The following is a 22,232-nucleotide window of genomic DNA, read 5'->3' as shown; positions in this document are numbered from 1 at the left end:
ATATATCCAGAAAGAAAATCACTGGAGCATATGGTAATTCTACACTTAATTCTTTGAGGAACCACCAATACCATTTTACACAGTTGGCTGCATCATTTCACATTCCCACCAAAAGTGCACAAAGGTTCCAATTTTTCCACATCCTTCCCAGTCCCTGTTATTTTCTGACTTGGGGGGATTTTTGTTTGTTTATTTGTAACATTCATCCGAATGGGCATGAGGTGATTTCTCACTGTGGTGTGTTTTTTTGTCTGTGTTGGGTCTTCCTTGCTGCACATGAGCTTTCTCTAGCTGCGGTGCGCGGGCTTCTCATTGCGGTGGCTTCTCTTGTTGCGGCTCTAGGCACGTGGGCTCAGTAGTTGTGGCTCACGGGCTTAGTTGCTCTGCGGCATGTGGGATCTTCCCGGACTAGGGCTCGAACCCGTGTCCCCTGCATTGGCAGACAGATTCTTAACCACCGCGCCACCAAGGGAAGTCCCCTCATTGTTGTTTTGATTTGCGTTTCCCAAATGATTAATGATGTTGAGCATCTTTTCATGTGCCTGCTGGCCTTGAATAAGTTTTAAAGGTGTGCAATCTTATATTCAAAGAGCCGGTTTTTAATTTCACTGTGTCTTGGTGGCTGGTTTCTTTATTACTTTTGTGTAAAATTTACTGTGGTTTGAATAAAGAGAAAAGAGAATTGTAATCGTTAAACATTTAAAAACAACATTTGTGTTGTCTTTGGAGCACATTTCAAAATGTTTAATGTTTAATGGATGCACTTTCTCATCATCTTGCATCAAAAGTTAATTGAATATATAGCACATTGTTAATTCATTCAGTTTTCTTATTCACATCATGATTTCTTGAACCCCTTACCACCATTAAATCAGAGCATTTTAAAGCCTATGGAAACCAGAAAGGATTTCTCTGGTATTTCAGAAAAAGCAGCAGGTATCTGTTGAACTAAAGGTCATTCTATATTTCCCCAAGTGCCTGGAAGTTCTGAAATAACCTCTTCTTACTTTTTCCTTTTTTAAGATTTGGCTTTTACTAACCTGGAATATTCAACATGTTGGATGTTTTATAATAACTAAGAACATGAGCAAGATAATTTGAAATTATACACATGGAGCCCCATCACCTTTTTAAGTTACTGCAAGAATTAATAAGCTCATGTGCTTGCCAAATAATCATTGTGTGTTGCTTGCCTCCTTCAAGTCTTCATTGGATTTATCTGGGTTTTTTTTTTTTGCTTCTCAGAACTATATAGATCTAGTTAGGATTCTTTAAAAGGAAGGTGGGCGGTGTCCTTCATCACCATTGCCTCATGTGCATTTTAGAGTAAAAGGTACTGCCTCTTTGAATTACAAGTATTTTAAAACCTCACAGATGAATCTGAATACACTATTATTACCAGTAAGTCATAAGAATAACTTTTAGGTTACTCAGTGTTTTCAAGCTGTTATATTTTAAGTTATACTTTCAATAATATCACTGAAATCCAGCCTATTAAGAAATAGCTTGTCTTTACTTTAGGATTCTACTGTTAAATATAAAATTTTAACTTGCACTTAGAGCAGATATGATTCTTAAAATGGCACATGGGAAACCAACCGTCTGTAACTACTGAATTCCAGCCTCTATCACAACCTGGCCGTCTAACACATTTTTGGACAACTTTTTCAGACTGCTTCCAAATCTACGCTTGGTTCCGATAAGTTGTTCTGCCTCCTCTGTATGGGAATGTTTTGCAGTAAAAACCAAAAAAGTTCTTCTTGGCACTGACAATTTTATAACATACCGAAGCATGTCCTAAATAACTTTAAGGTTCTTTTACAATATAGAAGTGCAGATGGGTGACATCATGGTGTAAAGCAACTTTTATTGAGCTCATAAAAAATTGTTTTTTAAAGGATTCTTAGAAATTAGAGTTGTTAAATCAAGAAATCTCTCTGTCACGTTTAACTAGGAAATTGAAGAATCTGAACATACAAGCCTTTTTCTGGAATCTTAAGCATGAAAAATTTTACAAGGTACGTTCAGACCACAGACTCAGTTATTCAAGCATTCAAACTATTCCTCTGTACATCTAGCAACCTATATAAATTAACTATAGGTACAAAATGGCAAAGCATGGTAGAATCCAGCCGACCAAAGTGGTGGGTGTTACTCCTGGTCCTGCTGTGTTTTGTCACTGTTAGAATCAATATTGGCTGTTCATGGAGATCATCATGAGACTTACCTTGAGTCCCTGAATGTGATGTAAGGTCTAACTAGAGGGAGGTAATCTGAGAAATTGTTCACATCTAGATTTGGAACCAGAGCACAGTGTGCTCAGTCAGACGTAGAATGAGACAAGGAATCCATAAAGCAGGTTTTAGTCAAGGAGATAGGAATCAGAACGATATTGTCATTCACAGACGGTTAATTGGCGGCTATAGAACAGAGATCAGCAAATAACAGGTAACTCTGTCACACCTGTTTTTATAAATAAAGTTTTATTGGAACACAGCCTTGCCCAATCACTCATGTTTGGTCAGTGACTGCTTTCACACTCCGATAGCAAAGTTGAATAGTTCCAGCAAGGATCATATGGCTCTCAAAGCTGAAAATGTTTACCGTCTGGCCCCTTACAGAAAAAGTTTGCTGACCTGCTGCTATATAAAAGACCCTGCTGGGATACCTAACTAGTCTTCAGGAAGGACAAATAGGAAAATTCGTCATTTACATCCACAAAAATTATTACCTTTAATTCATGTGTTATTTTACAATTGTCAGAGTGCTTTCGTATTCATTATCTTACTTGATCGTTGCAACAACCCTGTGATAGAAACAGAACAGATACTAGGACACCTTTTTCAAGGTGATTTGGCTGTGAGAGGGGAAGTGACTTCTCTGTGGCGACATAGCAGATGGGGGTGCTTCTATAGGCAGGGTGAGCTCCGAAGGCAGACCCATCTTACCAAGTTGTTTTGCTTGACGTGTGGCCAGAGAACAAGGGCAGGAGGCAGGGACAGGAAAGGGCAGGACGCCTGGGAGGTGCTGGTACTCAAGCACCTGTTCTCCTCGGGAGAGCGCGGCCGCCCCCTCAAGTTCCTTCTCCCCCAACCTTCTCCACGGGCTTGTGGGCTCCACCCCAGAAGCTCCTCACTCACACCTTCCAGGCGGCCGCTCTCCCACCTGCTCCCCAGTGCAGGATCTGTGCTTCCAGCCTGGAACTGCTTGACCCCCACGATTCCAGACTCGGGCGCACATTCTCTGCAGGAACCTCTTGCAGCTACGGGCTTGCGGTGCATTCAGGGGGTTGGCACGACATCTAAGAGGACAGAGGCACTTTTCCCAGGTCACCGCTGTGACTAACAAGCACTGAATGTTCACACTCACTGTGCAGTGTGAATTACAGTCAGACTTTTTTGGTGTCTAGAGCTGAGGGCAGACTCTCAGGCCAGACTGCATTCAGATTTCAGCTTCGGTACCTTCACTCTGTGGGATTTGAGGTGAGTTTCTAGGACTCTGAGTGCCATAGTTTACTCATCTGTAAAATGGGGATGAGAGCACACACCAAATCGGCCATAAACACGGTGGTCCAGAGACCAGGGATGTTCATATTTGTCCGACGAAAGCGTTGCTCAGGAAACCCTAACATCTGTCATCAGTTTTCTTCATGTTCTTCCTCTTAGGGTGACTGTGAGGGAGAAATAACTTAGAACAGTGTTGTGTATATAAAAAATGCACAATAAGTATTAACAATCACTATTAACGATCATTACTCTCAAAGAGAGCCAGGGTCCTGTAGCAGCCTGTCATGTTTTCATCTTGGGAGGCATCTCTGTTGTCTTGGGGGACCTGTTGCCGTTAGCCTCTGAACTGGACATGCATTGTCATCTACAATTTCTCACCTGCCCAAGGGACATCCTGCAGGTTGGGATAACTCAGTCCCTGTCTGCAACTCCAACAAATCCAAGGTGCACTGGGAAGACACTAATCATTCCAACTTCTGAGGCAGTGTGGCTGCCTGGGAAGGTGGCCAGGGCCAATGCAAGTCTCCAGGTCAAGGGGAAAACCCCAGTTAGACAGGACACAGAACTCGCATCACGCGAGACTTCTCTTACGGATCGTGAAGCAATGAGGGAGCGCATTCCCTTATGGATGATCTCAATTTCCATGTCAAAACAAAAGGAAGTTTGTTCAAAACCTATAGGAGGGGTTTGGGTGGTTACAAAATCAGAATTCAGGAGCTATAGCACAGGGTCAGAGCCAGGAGGAAGAGAGTTCCTGGGAAGAGCTGGGCGGTTTACCCAAGCCCCGTTCTCCAAACATCATAATGTTGTCTCTTTCGTGAGGAATTATGTCAGCAGAATGTGGATTTTTAGGGGAGTGGGCGGAGCTAGAGGCGTCCAGATGTGAAGCTAAATAAAGATATATGTGGGGGGGGGGTCTGGGAAGAGCAAAAGTACAATGAACACTAGTGAGGAACTTTTAGTGATAATACTAAAAATGGGTCAGTAAGATGTTCTAATACTGAAAGAGTGGCTAGTTTAAAATAGGGAATGTTAGAGAAGGAAGAAAATGTCTTTCTGAAGAGGATTATCCGTCAATTCCAGAGGTGCTGACAGTGAGATTGTGAGACTCAGGGAGAAAATCTAGAGTGCCTGGGGGGTCAAGGTCATCATCAGTACATGTAAGAAGTTTGTTACAAAGAGTCTTAAGTAGAAAGCTAACATCAACGTCCAGAGTGTTGACCAATGCTGTGATTAGGTCATTGTGGAAAACAAGTGGGAATAAAGCCCAAGAATTCAAAGTAAGCCTGAGTCCAGAAACTCAGCTAGGGAATGATCTTAGTCTGGAAGTGTTGTTAGGATCTGGAGTAGATGGACAAGTTGCCTGTTGATCACAGGAGAGGTATTGTCTGAAATTGTCTACTGTAGATTAAAGGAGCTTTCTTGGAACAAGCTGATAGATGTGTACTCTTTCCCAGAGAAAGGGAGGGTTTATTCTGTATGGGCTGGTCTCTACCCTGAGCTCACTCACAATTCAAACAAGAATCCTTGTGATCCAATGGCAGCTTCCTAACTTTGGAATCAAACAATGATAAAGTAACACAGACCACAAATTTTCCTCTTTCCCTTTTCCCTTTTGTGCTGGGAATCTCGGAGCCAAATTTGCTATCTGACTGAAGTGTGGAAATATATTTCCATGTTCTGACTTTTCTTCCAGCCTCTATTATTATTTATTTCTTACTTTAACTTCACATTAAGTTCCGTCTAGTAGTGTATGTATTTTGTAAGTCAACTAAGATCCTTTTCTGAAATGAGACAAAGAGAGAAAAACATTAGTAAAACCTCTGCTCTTAATTTCCATCTTCCATTTCTGTCAGGGTTTTGTTGGGCTGGTTTGGGGTTGCAATGGGCCAGCAAACGCTTCCGTGTCAGCTTTCACTTATTTTCTTGGTTTAAAGTAAACATATACCACCATTGTTAACCAGACTTTATGATGGCCTGAGGGTTTGATGTACACGAAGTGACAAAGCATCCCAGGATACTTCCAGTGAGTAGAGAGGAAAGATATTGAACCATGTGGTATTCTTCAATGTGCTTTAAAATATTGATCTTGTGGATGAACTAATGTTGTTGCTTTTTTTAAATAAATTTATTTATTTTTGGCTGCGTTGGGTCTTCGTTGCTGCGTGCGAGCTTTCTCTAGTTGCGGTGAGCAGGGGCTACTCTTCGTTGCGGTGCGCGGGCTTCTCATTGCAGTGGCTTTTCTTGTTGCAGAGCACGGGCTCTAGGCACGTGGGCTTCAGTAGTTGTGGCACATGGGCTTAGTTGCTCCGCGGCGTGTGTGATCTTCACAGACCATGGCTTGAACCCGTGTCCCCAGCATTAGCAGGTGGATTCTTAACCACTGTGCCACCAGGGAGGCCCCCAATGCTATTTAAATGGATGCATTTTTCCTGCAGACATGTAAAGTCTATTGTCTGAGTGACAAGGTAAGACAAGTATTACAGCTGAAACCAAGTATATTTACTGAAACTCTGATTACTTGACAAGTGAAATAGGTTTGGTGTTCTCAGACAGTTTCCCTGGAACCCCCATAAGGGGCCCACCAGGTAACCTGCTCATGACAGGTGGTCTCTAAAACTGGAAGGAGCAAACAGCCCTGCAGGTGGCCCTCCCCCCTTAGGTGCAGCAGCACCTGTAGGGCAGCCAAGAAAAGCCTGGTCTGGGCACAGGGAAGGGAGATGCCCTGGCACGGCTCCAAAGCCTGCGGAGCATCAGAGTCACTTGAGAATCACTTTTTAAAATTTTTTGGAACCCCTCCTGGGTGTTCTCCACCATTTGAATCCACTGGGCCTGAGATGGAGGGAGCCTCAGGGATGTACTTGTGTATATATATATATATATATATATATATATGTGAGTGTGTGTGAGTGTGTATGAGTGTGTGTGTGTGTGTGTATATATACATATATATATACACACACACATACATATATATTTTTTCTCAGGGGTCTCCAGAGAAACAGAACCAATAGAAAAAGATAGATAAAAAATATATACATAAATAAGATGTTTGTTATATATATACACATATACATACATATATATGTGTGTGTATATTTAACAGGATAGATATAGATATATATATATAAATAGGATGTATGTTTTATATATATATATACACACACACATACATAAATATGTGTGTATATGTTTAACAGGATAGTTAGATACATATAAATAGGATGTATGTTATGTATATACAGATATACATACATGTGTGTGCATATATGTTTAACCAGATAGATGGATAGATAGATCTAAATATATATATAAATAGGATGTATATTTTTTATATATATACACACACATATACGTATGTTTGTGTGTATGTGTAATATGTTTAAAGGATAGATAGATAGATAGATAGATGGGTCCTATTGGTTCTGTTTCTCAGGAGAACATGACTAATGCAGTCCCCGCCTGTACAAGCAGCCTGCTCCGTAGTCGACCTTGTGTTTTCCCTCTGCTTCATGAAATGTGTCTAATTATACTGGGCTCTCCCAGAGAATGAAAGTGCACTGCAATGAGCCGTAATTCCATTCCTCAGAAATGCTTGTATCCCCGTTACACAGGTAAACCACCTGCTTCCAATGGCGTTAGGATGACATTACGCTTCTTTCCTCATCCCTATCCTTCCAGCCGGCTGCCCAGGCTACAGTCACTGCCATGTGCCGTAGGTCTTCAGCAGCCATGTGCTTTGCACACCTCGGGGTCCAAGATATGTCGTTGTTGGTCATGGTTCTGAGGCATGATTTAAAATGTGAGCCTGGCCTTGAGAGCGGACACTTGGCTGGTGAGTGAACTTTTCTGACTGCCAGATGCTACGTCTCAACTCCGACGTTCCCCGCTCGACTGTCTGTGATGTGGTCAGAGTCAGTTTCTTTATGAAATCTGTTCTTGAAAAAAAAGCTGACTGCTAGTGCTGATGAAGAAAATGAAGAAACCCACAGAGGCCTAAGAAAGCAGTGGTTCTCAGGCAGAAGTAGAAAATAATGTGGATAAAGTAGAGCATGGAACTATCCTATTTGGACAGAATTACAAAGAGTAAAGGGGTCACTTAAGTTTGTAGTTATACTTTCTGGTATTTAAAGAGATGGATTTTGTGATAGCACAGTATTTGCAAATGTAGTGAGTAGTTCATTTTGTTGGCAGGACGCATTTCTCATGTTATCAGGGGTCTTCTCTCACATTGCTTTCTCCCAGATCTACGGGTTGGAAATCAGGAATGTAATCTTACAGTGGTCTCTCTGGTCTGGGTCAAGGATTTGATTTTGTACCTCTCACATTTTATAAGGCTGTACTAGACCTGTTGGGAATCATTAAAACTGTAAACTTTTAGAAGGACACAACAAGGAAATTCACATTTATTGGGTGCTATCATGTGCCAGACAGACAAGGTGCAGATTTGTCACTTTGGTTAAATTACTATCACCCAATTTTATTGATGAAAAAAAAAAAAACTTGCCCAGGGCCAGGCCCACATTTAGAATTTAGAGGTAACTTTAGGTGCAATTGATTCCAAAATTTATACTCTTTCCAGCTCATAATTCTGCCTCTGAAAAGTGCTAAGTAGCTGAGCATTAATCAACTGTAAACGGGGAATAGCACGGTATTTACACAGGGAGTGAAGTAGTGTGATCACATATTCCCAGAATCTTTTTATAGTTCATAGAGTTTGTGTAGACTCTCCCTAAGGGAAAACAGAATAATTGAGCTTGGAAACAGCTTAACCCCAGTCATAAAAATCGCTGACATGGGAAACTAAGAGGAAAATGGTTGCCCTTAGTGGGGAAAGGGTTGTGTGCCCCTGATACAGGCTGTGTGTTCAGTTGGTGGAAGGAATGTTTTCAGCCTCAGAAAATATGACCTCTTGAACACACTTTGTTTTTATATCACTACTATTGGTCTTTCAGAAAACATGGTAATTACAAGTATTCATTTGTTCATTAGAATGAAGTCTAAACTCTTTAAAAGGTGAAATCATTTATATCTTTTCCTCAGACGCCCCCCCACCTCACACATACACACACACGCGCACACACACGCACACCACACCACATCTCACTGACACACAGCTCCCCTTATCATGAATTAGTAGGTATCCCATGGCAGCCAAACAGGTATGGAAATTACATTCTTCTGTTTTCTCTCTATTCCACGGTTCTACACGAGTTCTGTAAACAGCAGAAGTAATTTGTAGGTGGGCATTCATTATATGGTCAGCCCTTGGAATATAATATAGAAATGTGCTAAAGTAAGGAAATATTTGCTTAAACTAATGCCTGGAAACTGAATGTGGTATGCACTTCATCGTAGTATAAACTGCATATCTATGGGGATATACGTATGCGTATAGCTGATTCACTTTGTTATAAAGCAGAAACTAACACACCATTGTAAAGCAATTGTACTCCAATAAAGATGTTAAAAAAAAAAAGAAAAAAACCCTGCACATCTGGCTTATTTTCATATATTGTACCTGAGTGGGTGGGTGATATTTACATTCTTTTTCCACTTTTGAGCTGTCTGGTGTCATCCAGTCTGTGCATTCTAGGAAGTTGTGTGTGTGTGTGTGTGTCTATTTTACATTCCCTCTTCCAGCATCTGCCGTTGACTCTGAGTTGGAGCATGTACCATTGCAAAACTGTCACCGGCATCTTCGAAACACACATGTACATTCCACAGGTCAAGTAACTGGGCTATGTGACTGCATGATGGCTTTTTGTTTAAAAGAAATCCAAGTGGCAAGCCCAGCACTTTCTATCCAGCAGCACTTTATACTGTTAACTGTGGCAGCTGAAAAGTGAAGCTCAAAGGATTTTTTAGAAGCTGCTGCCCCAGCAGGTAGCATTCTGGGGTTGGTTCTTTTTATTGTTGTTTGTTTTTTTTTTTCCTTCTGCTGTTTAAAATGTCCAAACCCTCTCGCTTGGCTAGACCTTTCTTTGCTAATGCAGCTTCTAAGCTGCCAACATCTAGAAGGGATGATTTAAACAGCAAACAGAAAAAAAACAGCTTAGGGGAGAAGATTTTGAAAACTGGAAGAGAAGGAAATTTGGTCAAACAGCAGCAGGTGCAAACGGCAGCCACTCCTGCCCAGCGGAAGACTTCGCCACACAAAGGTAATGTTTTAAATCAGCTGCTTTTGTCAGTTTAGGCTTAGAAACTTCTCTCTTAATAATACTGCCACGTAACTTGAATAAGACTCTTTATGGTTTCAAAAACTTATCCGTGTGAGCGTGACATTTCTAAAATCCTAGAGTGCCTTGCTAAAATAACCAATAATTAGGAAGATGGAGGTATTAGAACTTTCTTTCGTGAATTAAGGAATGATGAAAGAAAAACTGATTGCTTTCCCTTCTCTTCGAGAATGAGAGATGTTACTCTTGGTTGTGTTTCACAGTCTTTCTTAATCCAGTTATATACACATATTAAGTTATTAATCCAGTTAATAACACATACTAAGTTTCTTTTTTTATTGCTTATCTATATGAAAAGAAACAAAAAAAGAAATAATATGTTCTAAAAACACATCATTAAATAGCAAAAGAATTTTTGCATGCTTAGTTTTTTGCAGTCTCTTTGAAAAATGAATTTGTGTCTGAAATGATAATCTAACGATATGGTTCCTGGCCAAGCATGACAAAAATCTCTGCTAACGTTGTTACCTGAAGCATTTAAATGAGTCTTCTCAGGTGATTATTAGAATGTTTCACTGAACAAGAATACTGTTGAGTTTTTGACATGGAATTGAGAAATGGAACAACCAAATAAAGCCGTCTATTGTTTTTGTGTATATAATCACAGAGGGCAATGAAATCATAGCTTAAAATATCATCATAATTTCCTTCATTATACCAAGACCCACATATTCAATCACTAAACATTTATAATAGTTATTTTAATACATTTTGAACTCTCTATCAAAAATGTAATATTTTTAGCCCTGTGATTTTGTACTAAAATAAAAAATTGTTTTAATATACTCATTCTTATAAATAGAAGTTTTTATTTTGTAGAAAAAAATAAGTTCATTGTATAATTTTAGTCCTGATCTCTTCTCTATTAAAAACTGTTACCAATGAATATGCAGTTATACCTTTTTGTGCCAGGTGCTATTTTAAGGATGCAAATTTCTGTCTGGAAATTTAAAATTTTTCCCTTAATGTGGCTTATTATTGATTTATCCCCTGTGATCAATGAAGTGTTTGTACAAAAACTATTTCATTAACCAAACTGCTTTATAAAAGACACATACAGTGAGCACTGAAGGACTTTAAAATGCTTAATAGGCTGAGTTTCAGCTGCCTAAAAGGAAAGTTCTCTTTGATGTTATAATAGTCTAAAAAATTCTTCTAAAATGGAATGTCAATCACCTCAATCTGAAGAGTGTCCAAACATTTATATGGTGTGTATATATATATATATATATATATATATATATATATCTGTGTCTGTGTCGGGTATACTGGGGAGGGAGTTTTTAAACAAACAATCTAAGGCTAAATGCTTATCCCGAAGATTACTCAAAATACTGACCTTCTTTCAGCAACCTATGGGGTTTGAATGGACTTAGTGTGTGAAAATAGTTTTTCTTTAATAACAAATTTGGTTTGGGGGTTAGTTAAAAGTTATTTGAAACCAAGAATGATTATCAAGGTACAAGGTCCCTATAGATAATGCACGTTTTTGTAAAAAATAAACTGGGGGCAGATTAAAATATGGTGGTATTTCCTTTGCGTCTCCCTGAGAGGAGGATCCAGGCTGTCCAAAAGGAAAACTTCAAGAATTTTGAAATTGGCAGCAGGACTGAATTATTTGGAACGACAATACTCATCAGAATGTATATTTGTTTTTCTTTTTAATCAGAATCCTTTTTTCATGGCCACACATCATATCATACAGAACCAATAGGAACCTTTAATTGCTGGAGAACAGGGCTAAGGCTCTCTTTATAGGATAGTCATGTTGTATTAGGCTTTTACTTAAAGTGGTTATTATAAGATCAAGAAATCCAAATAATAGTCATGCTATCTTAGATTGCGTTGAGTTGGTATATGCGTTCCTACCCATGGCGATAGGATCTTAGTGTTCGCTCTTTAGAATGTTTATTTCATGTGATCCACAAGGTTTAGTTTAGTCTCTTTATGTAAGTTCTTGTGGACCCGACTTCCTTTTTTCCCTTGTGTAATTTGTTTGGTAATGTATGTGTATTCTGGTACCTTTTTAACTTAAAAAAAAAAGTTAGCCTCTCATTTAGTTTATTCCTTAAATTAGTGCAGTGAGCTTTCCCTTTGCTTCTTTTCTATGCCCCCCTCTCTACCTCTTAAATTTTATCTTCTGTACTTTTGTTTTCTTATTAAAAAGGTTGATAACAGTTATTTTTTCGTTATCATAATTCATGGTTTATCTATAGGCTAATTCTAAAAGTTGAAAATCAATAAAGTATATAAGTAATAAGAGTTCATAAATATTTTCATTGCTAAGCCAAAAAGTGTGCTGTCATCATTTTCTCTTACAGCCTTAAAACTCTTTTTATTCTTCTCTCCTCAGCATTTCCAATTCTCCCAAGGACAAATGGCTCTGATCCTGTTTATAAAAACTCATTTTCAGATACTTCTCTCTGTATCCCTCAGTCCTTCAAGGCTTTTCTCCATAACCTTTCAGGATCAAGAAGTGTTGACGAGAAGTCCCATGTCGTTCACACATTCCTTTGTAGGTGATTTTTTTCTCTCTCTCTTGAAGCTTTGAGGATATCCTCTTTATCCTTGATGTTCTGAAACTTCTCTGAAGTATTTAAAAGTGTGGGGTTCTTCCCGTTCACTTTTACTGGATATTTGATGAGCCCTTTCAATTTAAAGAGTAATAGTCTTCAGTTCTGGGAATTCTTTTTTATTATTACTTTGATAATGTCTTCCTCTGTATTTGCTCTAATTTTCTCTTTATGGATCTCCTATGAGTTCGCTGTTAACTCTACTGTATCAATTTTCTCATACTTATCTTTCCCTTATATTTTTTATCTCTGTCTTTTTATGTTTCTAGATTGTTTTCGACCTTACCTTTCAACTCCTCTAACTTTGATCATCATCATATTTTTAATTTCTAAGAAGCTTTTCTTCGATTATTTTGAGACCTAAATACATGGGGGTTATTTTCTATATATAAGCAGTAGATCTGTGTGCTTTATTTACCTGATGTAGTTATCTTTGTCTGTTCCAGCTTGAAGGTACAGTTCATCCAAGTTTAATGATGTGAGTAACCACATCACTGTGATGTTGGTGTGCTTTTCATTCTGAGCCAATAGTCCATATTGGCCCCTAGAACAGAAAAGCTTGGCAATCAACAAACTTTAGGACAACAGCATTAATATCTAATTTTCACCATGAAGAACTTTCTTCATGATGAAAACTGTCCACATGGAAGATGAATGTTGAAGTGTATATTGAGATGTACCAACAATTTTATTCAGAATCAGGGTACGAGTCAACATCTGAGAATGTGACATTTCTTCCCAAGTTTTCTGTACTCCCCTGAATTCTGTTTAGGTATATTCCCTCAAATTGTCTTGTCCTGATTTTATTCATTTATGTAGCCTCTTAACTCTTCTAAATAAAGGAAAGCATTTTTTTCAGAAGTGGCAGGAGCGCTGACCACTATCTTGGTTTGAAAAAATATCTTCTGTCTCCTGTACATGTGTAATGATGATGATGATAGACTTCAACCTTTATTGAGGTCATCCTATGTGGCCAGCACAGTTCTAAGCACATTATCAATATATTATCTCAGATAATCTTTAAAACAATCCTCTGACATCCCTAGTCTGTAGATGATAAAACTGAGACAAAGAGTTTCAGTTATTTTCCCAAGATCGTAAGGTAGACAGAAAAAGGTAGAACCAGAATTCTGCTTCTCGCGCTTTTGACTCATGCACCTACACACTTCGCCACTCTGCTAAAGCACCTTTTTAGACAGAAAAACAATTCTTTCATCAAAGAAGTTATTAAAAATTAATCAAAACCTTGAGATTGGATGGACTGGTCCCTGAAAATAACTGTCTGGTGACACTTTGTAGTTCAGAATATGCTCTTCTGTTTTCAGCCTTTTGATTTGTTGCCCAGGGTGGCTGTTTCTCAGATAAAACGAAGAAATGAAGAGGGAAGAGAACAAATTTCAGAGTTAATAAATATATTACAATACTGTAAATGTTTTTTGAATATTGAGGCATGAAAGGTTGCATTGAATATAGGACCTTGCAATCCCAACATGTACACTCTTGCCTACAGACTTGAGAACGTGTGGGTGCGCGCGCACACACACAGAAACACAAATACTCTGCGTACAATTCTAGGAAGGCTCTTCCATCTCATGTGACCTGGTGGTCCAAGTACAAGCCTGTAGGACACAAATCACTCAAGTCTAATTCTTTTCTAACACAGGCTACCTATGTGGCCTTGAGCAAGGCAATTATCTCTCCTGACTGAGTTTCGTCAACCATTAAAGAATAATCATATGTGGTTTATGGGGTGAAGTCGTGGTGAGGATTAATGACTTAGTTAATGTGTGTCCAGAGCTTTCAGGAGCACATGTGCTGCGTGAATACTCTAAGTCAAGCACAGTGGGGTCTCTGTTTACCTTCAGTTGCTGTGGAACTGTATTTTTCCACAGATATCACACATGTACTCCCACCAGGAAATCTCCACGATCAACCCCTGATTGCATGCCTTACACTCTTCTGTTTGCACATGGGGTAACCCCACGTGCATCTTATTTGCCAAAGCACATATCGACTGAGACTGTCTCTGGATACCTGGTGTCCAGTATTGTCCACCTCTGTAAGTCAAAAAGATTAATAACCAGAGCACAAGTGTGTTTTCTCTCTAGTAGGCTTCAAATTCATTCTCGATACTGCTGATGACTACAGTGACATTAAGCCCTTGTACATTAGACTTTCACACAGGGAAGTAATGTGGAAGGTAATCATGTCTATAGGTAGGCAGTGTTGCTAAAAGGTGTCCTCAATGGACTGCTTTTACGTGTAACAAGCTGTTAATACCAGTGAACAGTCATCAACCACTGGTAGGGCCTGCACTTTGTCTAGTACTTTCCAAAAGCAGCAGTGGTTTTGTACTGATCGTGTATGTCCTTTATCTGGTTGCCTTTGTGACCAACACCTCTCACTTTAGAGGAGAGCTGAGGTCAAGTACACAGTAATTCTTCAACAAGGCAGTGGTAACATGCTCACACAGTTACGGAAATCATACTTTTGGCTCTTTATTGATAACCATTCAGTCCAGAGTCATGCATTACACATCTGTATAGCTCTGTATAGCTCTGTCATGCATTACACATCTGTATAGCTCTTACACATCTGTATAGCTCAATAATAGGTTATTATTGAAACTCACGTGGCCTACCTTGGACAGTTGTTTTACAAATAAAATCTAAACATACTTAATGCTGCTTACCAGTATTTAATGGCATTTTTTTCTTCAACTAGACGCAGTGTGCACTATGACTGTGTGAATATTGAAAATGAACAGTTTCTTCCCGAGTTCGCCTTACTTTCCTTGATTAATCTTATCTATATTTATCTTCTTCTACCTAGTAAGATGAGAAGAAATATAACATGTATTCCCATATTTCGTTTGCTTACTTGATGCTGTTAAAATGTAATATGTCAGAGAAGGAGTATGAGACCACCTCTTAAAATTAATCTGGGGTTTTCTTTGAGTACATCTGTGTGTTACTAGTTACTTTGAGATAGTCAATTTATTCTAGAGGGGTCAGTAACTCACAAGTCTGATCAAAAATGAAATGCCGAGCTTCCCTGGTGGCTCAGTGGTTAAGAATCTGCCTGATAATGCAGGGGACACGGGTTCAAGCCCTGGTCTGGGAAGATCCCACATGCCGCGGAGCAACTACGCCCGTGAGCCACAACTGCTGAGCCTGCGCATCTGGAGTCTGTGCTCCGCAACAAGAGAGGCCGCGATAGTGAGAGGCCCGCGCACCACGATGAAGAGTGGCCCCTGCTTGCCACAACTAGAGAAAGCCCTCACACAGAAACAAAGACCCAACACAGCAAAAATAAATAAATTAATTAATAAACTCCTACCCCCAACATCAAAAAAAAAATGAAATGCCCCCGTACCAAAGAAGCATAGGCTACTGAGGAAAAAAAGAATTAACAGTCTCAGAACTTTAGAGTGGGATAAAAACGTTAAAATCATCTAATTTATCTCTCTCTTTTGGTACATATGGAAAAAGCCTAGAGTTGCTTCTTTTGATCAAGACTGAAGGTGCACTCTTTGAGCCAGTGTCTTCCAACTCAGTGCTTTTTTCCCTTTCCTTTAGCCTACACGGAAAAGGCAAAAACTACTAGAACGTCATGAAGCTTCCCTTCAAATGTTTGCTTCCTTGACATGGACTCCTTTTGACCTCTGATATGTAACATCTCTTGTGCTATGCAACCTACACTCCTAGTTCTCTGTTACTTGCTTCTTCCAAGTTTAAGATTACTGGGCAACGAATGGCCAATGGTTGTGCTAATTCTTTGTTGGATATTATATACGTAATTAAATTATAATCAGAGCTCATTTAATACTGAAAAGTTGTGAGCACTATCTCTTATTATGTTTATGTTTGGTTGCTTATCTCTAATGAACCTGATAAAGAAATATATTCCTTACCTTGATAAAGGTAGAAAATCATCAAATGATTTTCTGTCTCTCCTTTAGCTAGAGTTGAAACCTAAAGTAACAAACTATTTTTACAAATCTGTTTCTAAAATCTGTATTATTCAGTACCTTCCAAAATTTAGATCTGTGTCCCAGTGAAGTTTTCCTTCTATAAAAAGCTTAAGAGATTGTATACAATCACAAATGAGAAATTTGCCAACCTCAATAGAATATTTTACTACCTGGGCTACTTTTTCACTTTCATTCCCTATACTCAGCTTTTTACTTTGTTGTGTATATTGCTTCTAACTTTGAGTTGTCAGGTCTAATGAGCCAGATTCTCTTCAAAATCCTTCTATTCCATTGGGTTTATTTAAGCAATAAGAATTTGACCATTTGAAAAAAAAATCAGAATTAATATAGATGAAAGAGTTTGTGGTTACCTTGCTATTTGGGGATATAGTTATAAAAATTCTTCCAAGCTAATAAATCATCTCTGTGTATCATTATATGCCACATATGTTCTTAAGAATAGTTTCATTGATTGTGGCCATTTAGGAGCAAACTACCATGAATCTCTACTTGTCTGTCTGCCTACAAGGCACTTATCTCTTCTATAATCACATAATACCAAACATCTTAGCTCATGTCCAGATATGGGTAGGATGACTGTCTGGGAATTTGAGAACCTACACAGAAGAAAGGCCTTCTTGGTGATGCTGCTATACCTGGTTAACTATTATGGCTTCTTGAGTTAATCATCTCTAGGGTCTTAAATTAAGTCAAAAACTCTACCTCTGTGTTTTTTTCCCGCCTTTTTGCAACAGGAAAAAAATCTCAGGTGGGTTCAGGTTCATTTTATTTTCCATGTTTCCAAAGTGTACATTTACATTGCCAAAATAAACTAGAGAAAACCACAAACAAGTAAAGAATCCTTTCTTATAGAAGAAATTTCAGTTGAATGTTATCTGTCAAGAATAGAATTTTTGTTATATTTTGTACTTCTTGATAGTTCATCTTTACAAATACACAAGTTAGGCTTTAAAGGAAATTAATTTTTTAAACATAAGTATTTATTCAGACCGTGAAATATTATCCTTATATTTGACATGCTTATCATATTATGCTTATATCTACATATGCTTATCATATGCATTATGAATATGTATAATATGCTGGTATATTATATGTATTCATTACTTTGAAATTAATAAACTTAGGAAGTTCCAGTTGAATATGTGTTAGATAGATAGACTTTTTTGAGCCAGTATTTTAATACTTGATCTTGGTAATTAGGTTGTTTTCTGATAATATAATTGCTACAATCCCCTACTCACCTAAAAAAAATAACTCACTGACTATCTACTGTATGTCCGACATTGTGCTAAATACTAGAAAATTTAAAAACAAACAAAACAAAACCTAAAACATGGTTATTGACTTTGAGGAAGATCATATTGAGATATCCAGGTTATCTGATCTAAATAGAATTCTCTGAATAGGTTTATATACAACATTGAAATGAGTGCATGGAAAAAGCAGAGCAGGCTACTTCCCCCAGGTAATAGGAGTTTATACCAGGTAGGGAAGAAAGGATTATAAAAGACCACATTGCATTTATAAAATGGCAAAGTAGACCAGTGTTGACAGAGTAAAACAGAACTGGGGGAAAAAGAGATGGAGGGAGGGAGAGGGCTATTTGGAATGATTTCAAAAGAGAAAAAGATGTTCATATTTCCATTCCTTCAGTAAACAATTATTGGGCCCCTACTATTTGTCAGGTGTTCTTCTACGCTCTAACCAGCTCGAAGGCCATGACAGATGAAGGCTGTGGTTGCACAGGGCTTACTTTATAAAGTGGGTTCTGTGATAAACAGTAAACAAGGCAAAGTCACAGAGTAATGGGAAGCAAGGCAAGGAACTGAGAAAGTCAGAAGTTCTGTTTGTGATATGAATGTGGACCGGCTAGTCAGTATTCAAGAGACAATGCCAGAAAGGAAATTAGAAACGTGGATCTAGAGATCAAAACAGGGCAGGGGCTGCTGATACAGAAAAGTGGATCACCAATATATAAATATTATTTAAAGCCATGGGACTGGATGAAATCACCTATGGAGGATGTAGAAAAGAGACTGTAGCCCATGTCTGAGAAGAGAAGGTGGCCCAGGACTCCAGAGCACCCCAATATTCAAGGGTCAACACAGGGACAGGGGTAGGACCAAAATCTTAAGGCTTGTGTACACCAACTTGAGAACGTTCTTTTAAAACTCCAGGCCAGAGTATTCTAAACAATCTCTCTCAACAAAACAAATGCATTCATGCCCCCATCTGTGGATACAAACAAATACCCCAAGTAAGAATTTTCTTTGAAATGTTTTATATTTAAAATTATGCAAGCCTGAACTCTAGACCATGATATATTTTTTTGAAGATTTTTTTTTTTGATGTGGACCATTTTTAAAGTCTTTATTGAATTTGTTACAGTATTGCTTCTGTTTTATGTTTTGGTTTTTTGGCCACGAGGCATGTGGGATTTTAGCTCCCCGACCAGGGATCGAACCTGCAACCCCTGCATTGGAAGGCAAAGTCGTAACAACTGGACCACCAGGGAATTCCCCCATGTTATATTTGATATAACATCACATTTAACTGAATTACCATCAGAATTAAAATGTTTTCGACTGTGTTTAACTTATAGCTTTAGGTATCCACAAAAGCCTATTACATATCATGGGGGTACCCCTGTTACACTTTAAGAAGAAAGATTCAGCAATGGGGAGCCATTAAGAGACTTTCAACATCATTTCATTCTTATTTACAATTTCATATTTATATCACAGAATTATTTTATATGGCTTATTACTATTTGGCTGGCTATTCTTCACATATCCCTGAGAGTAGTGTTTTCTGTTTTTTGATTATGAACTTCTTTCTCAGAAGGTGAGGGTTCATTTGCTACTTCAATTTCTAGCACAACATAATGTGAATCTTTTTATGGTGAAACGTCTATTTTCATTCTTCGAGATTTGTGAAGACACATCTTGAATATTTAAAGATAATACACTAGGAAAACTTCACATCTGTTCTATTTGCACCCTATCTATTAATTTCACAAAGATTTTAAAATAGCTGTAACTAGAAGAATCAACAAAAAATAATAATGGAAATAGTACATAACAGATGTTCAGAGAATGCCGTCCCAGGAGAACAAAGCTAAAAACACCGGATTTTTAAAAAATACCATATATATCTTTTGTAATGCCTGGTTAATCTGACAGGAAAACAAATGAGTTTCTCAGAGGCCAAAAAACAAAAAACAAGAAAGCTTCAATGCAAAGGAATAACTGAAAGCCAGACCCATCATTTGCTGTAACGGTGTCTGTCCATCCCTTGTGGCCCAGGAGATTTTAATAGACACCTCCAATGGAGAAGAAGGTGTCTTGGAAAGAAGATGCTCTATATCCAGGTATCTAAGAATTCCCACAGGTAAAAGTCCAAAAACATGAGCCCCCAATAAAAATTCACAAAATATGTAGAGGAACAAGTGACCATAAATAAGAGTCAGAAAGGGAAAAGAATTGCAGAATTTCAAAATCTACATAAATTGCCAATATTAGAATTATCAGATATAGACTATGAAGTAAGTGTATTATATATATTGAAAGAATAGATTCTAACAATATTGACCTGTAACATTTGAACAATAGATTTTCTAGGAATGAAAAATGTAATAACTAAAGAAAAAACTCAGTGGACTTGTTAAATGGTTCACTAGCTTGATAGACTTTTAAAATTCCTAATAATACAGCACTGAGAGACAAAATGATGGAAAATATGAAATAAGGGTTAAAAACACAAACAATAGAGTGAGGAGGTCCAACGTAAGTCTAATTGGATGTCCAGAAGAAGACCATATGGAGACTAAGAGAGACGTATTACTTGAAAAGATAATGGCTGAGAATATTCCAGAGCTGATCAAAAGACATTAATATCTGAAGTCAAGACACCCAACAGTTCTTAAGAAAGGTGCGTTAAGAAGAAAACACCACCACACCTAGACAGAAAAATTATGATAAATAATTATTTAATTTTTATATCTATGGAGGGTTATGATCAAACAGCAGTTGATAGATCGGTATACAGCAGTTCCTTAATTTTAATAAAATGTGTCCTCTGTAGATATGTCTATGGATAATACATTAACATGTAAGTTACTGGTTACTAGTTCTTGTTATAATTGGGCCAAATACATTTGAGAGGTGTGTGTTTTCCGGCCACATCTTGCTTTTTGACCCAAGCAGAAACACAATAGTTAAAACTCAACGTAAAGTGTAAGAGCTACCACCTGTTTTCCCATGGGGGCAGGGGAAGGAACATCAGTGCTAATTTGTTCAAGTTTTGCTGAAAGTGTTTTCAACTCATTTCCATTTGCATACTATCAGATGAGAGAAAGGTTGGAAAAAGGGGAAACTATATAGACAACACTATGCAAATGGGCATTAGAAATTGGAATTCTAGAATGAATATAAATTGTTTTATACTCAGGGCATGTATATGCGTCACTGAAAGCATGTCTCTATGGAATTCAACAAGTAGTCATGTTCCTTGGATGACATTGTAGTCTTGTAAATATTTGTAAGGATATTGCTATAATCATCATGTCTTGAGTATTCGAGAAAGTAGATACTATATCTACTAAATAAATCACTATATGTTTTAGCATACCTATTGAAACCGATTAAAGGGAACACTGTACCGTCACTGAGGGAATTAGAACTTCCCTTAATGTATAATCCCCAGTTACTGAGATATTGTTTCTTTTCCAGTTATCCATCTAAACAGCTAGAAAGTCTAAAAACTGTGCAGATAATTATGTAATCCTCTTCTCTATTTGTGAATCAGGAGTGCACAAAATATTGCAAGTTTTGTTTGTAAAACCTTCATTGGGGAAAAAAAAGTGGTTTGATAAGTGCTTTTATACTCACTGGTTTATTTATACATATAAAACTCTACCAAGGGACTTCCCTGGTGGCACAGTGGTTAAGAATCCGCCTGCCAGTGCAGGGGACACAGGTTCAATCCGTGGCCTGGGAAGATCCCACATGCCACGGAGCAGCTAAGCCCACGTGCCACAACTACTGAGCCTGTGCTCTAGAGCCTTCGAGCCACAGCTACTGAAGCCTGCGTGCCTAGAGCCCGCGCACCAATAGAAGCTACCACAATGAGAAGCGCGCGCAGCGCAACGAAGTGTGGCCCCTGCTCTCCACAACTGGAGAAAGCCCGCGTGCAGCAATGAAGACCCAATGCAGCGTAAAATAAATAAATTTATTTAAAAAAACAAAAAAACTCTACCCAGCTGAACTTCATGCACTAAACATTGGTCGTCCTAAGGCTAACTTTCCTCTTTCCACTTGTACTCAGGTAATCTCAGTGTTTCTCCAGATATGACCCTTAATTGCTTAGTGAAATCAGCAAAAATAGAGAAGAGGAGGGGGTGTTTTTAAATCTTTCTTTATAACTTAATATTTTGTTAAATAGACACCTTGCTTAATGATTTCTGATTTTGAACCACATGTTTTGGGAAGTCACGTTTCTGCTTTGTTGATCTTCTAATGCCAAAAAGTGAGTAAAAGATCAAGTATTATACATACAGCCTGGTGTGGATTTACACAAGATGAAGAGCATATCTACACCGTGCTGAATGGTTAACTAAATGCCTTCAGTTATCAGATGACCAAACGTGAACCATGACTGCTGCAATGACCCTGAAAAGGCATTATTCCCCATCATTGTCAGAATGTAGGGGGGAAATGTGGTGAGCATTGAGGAAGGAATGGGGGAGTATGGCACAGAAGGAGAGAGAGAAGTGAGATAAGGAAAATATATTTGGAAAATGACAAAAATAATAGAATATTATTTTGCTTATTATTTCACCATCTTTTAACTCAGCAGACAGAATCCTTGATTCAGAAGTACTTCCTCAGCATTACTTTTTTTTTTTTTTTTTTGCGGC

This window comes from Globicephala melas, chromosome 2, assembly GCF_963455315.2.
Source record: "Globicephala melas chromosome 2, mGloMel1.2, whole genome shotgun sequence".
Taxonomy (NCBI): domain Eukaryota; kingdom Metazoa; phylum Chordata; class Mammalia; order Artiodactyla; family Delphinidae; genus Globicephala; species Globicephala melas.
This window is presented reverse-complemented; position numbering follows the sequence as displayed.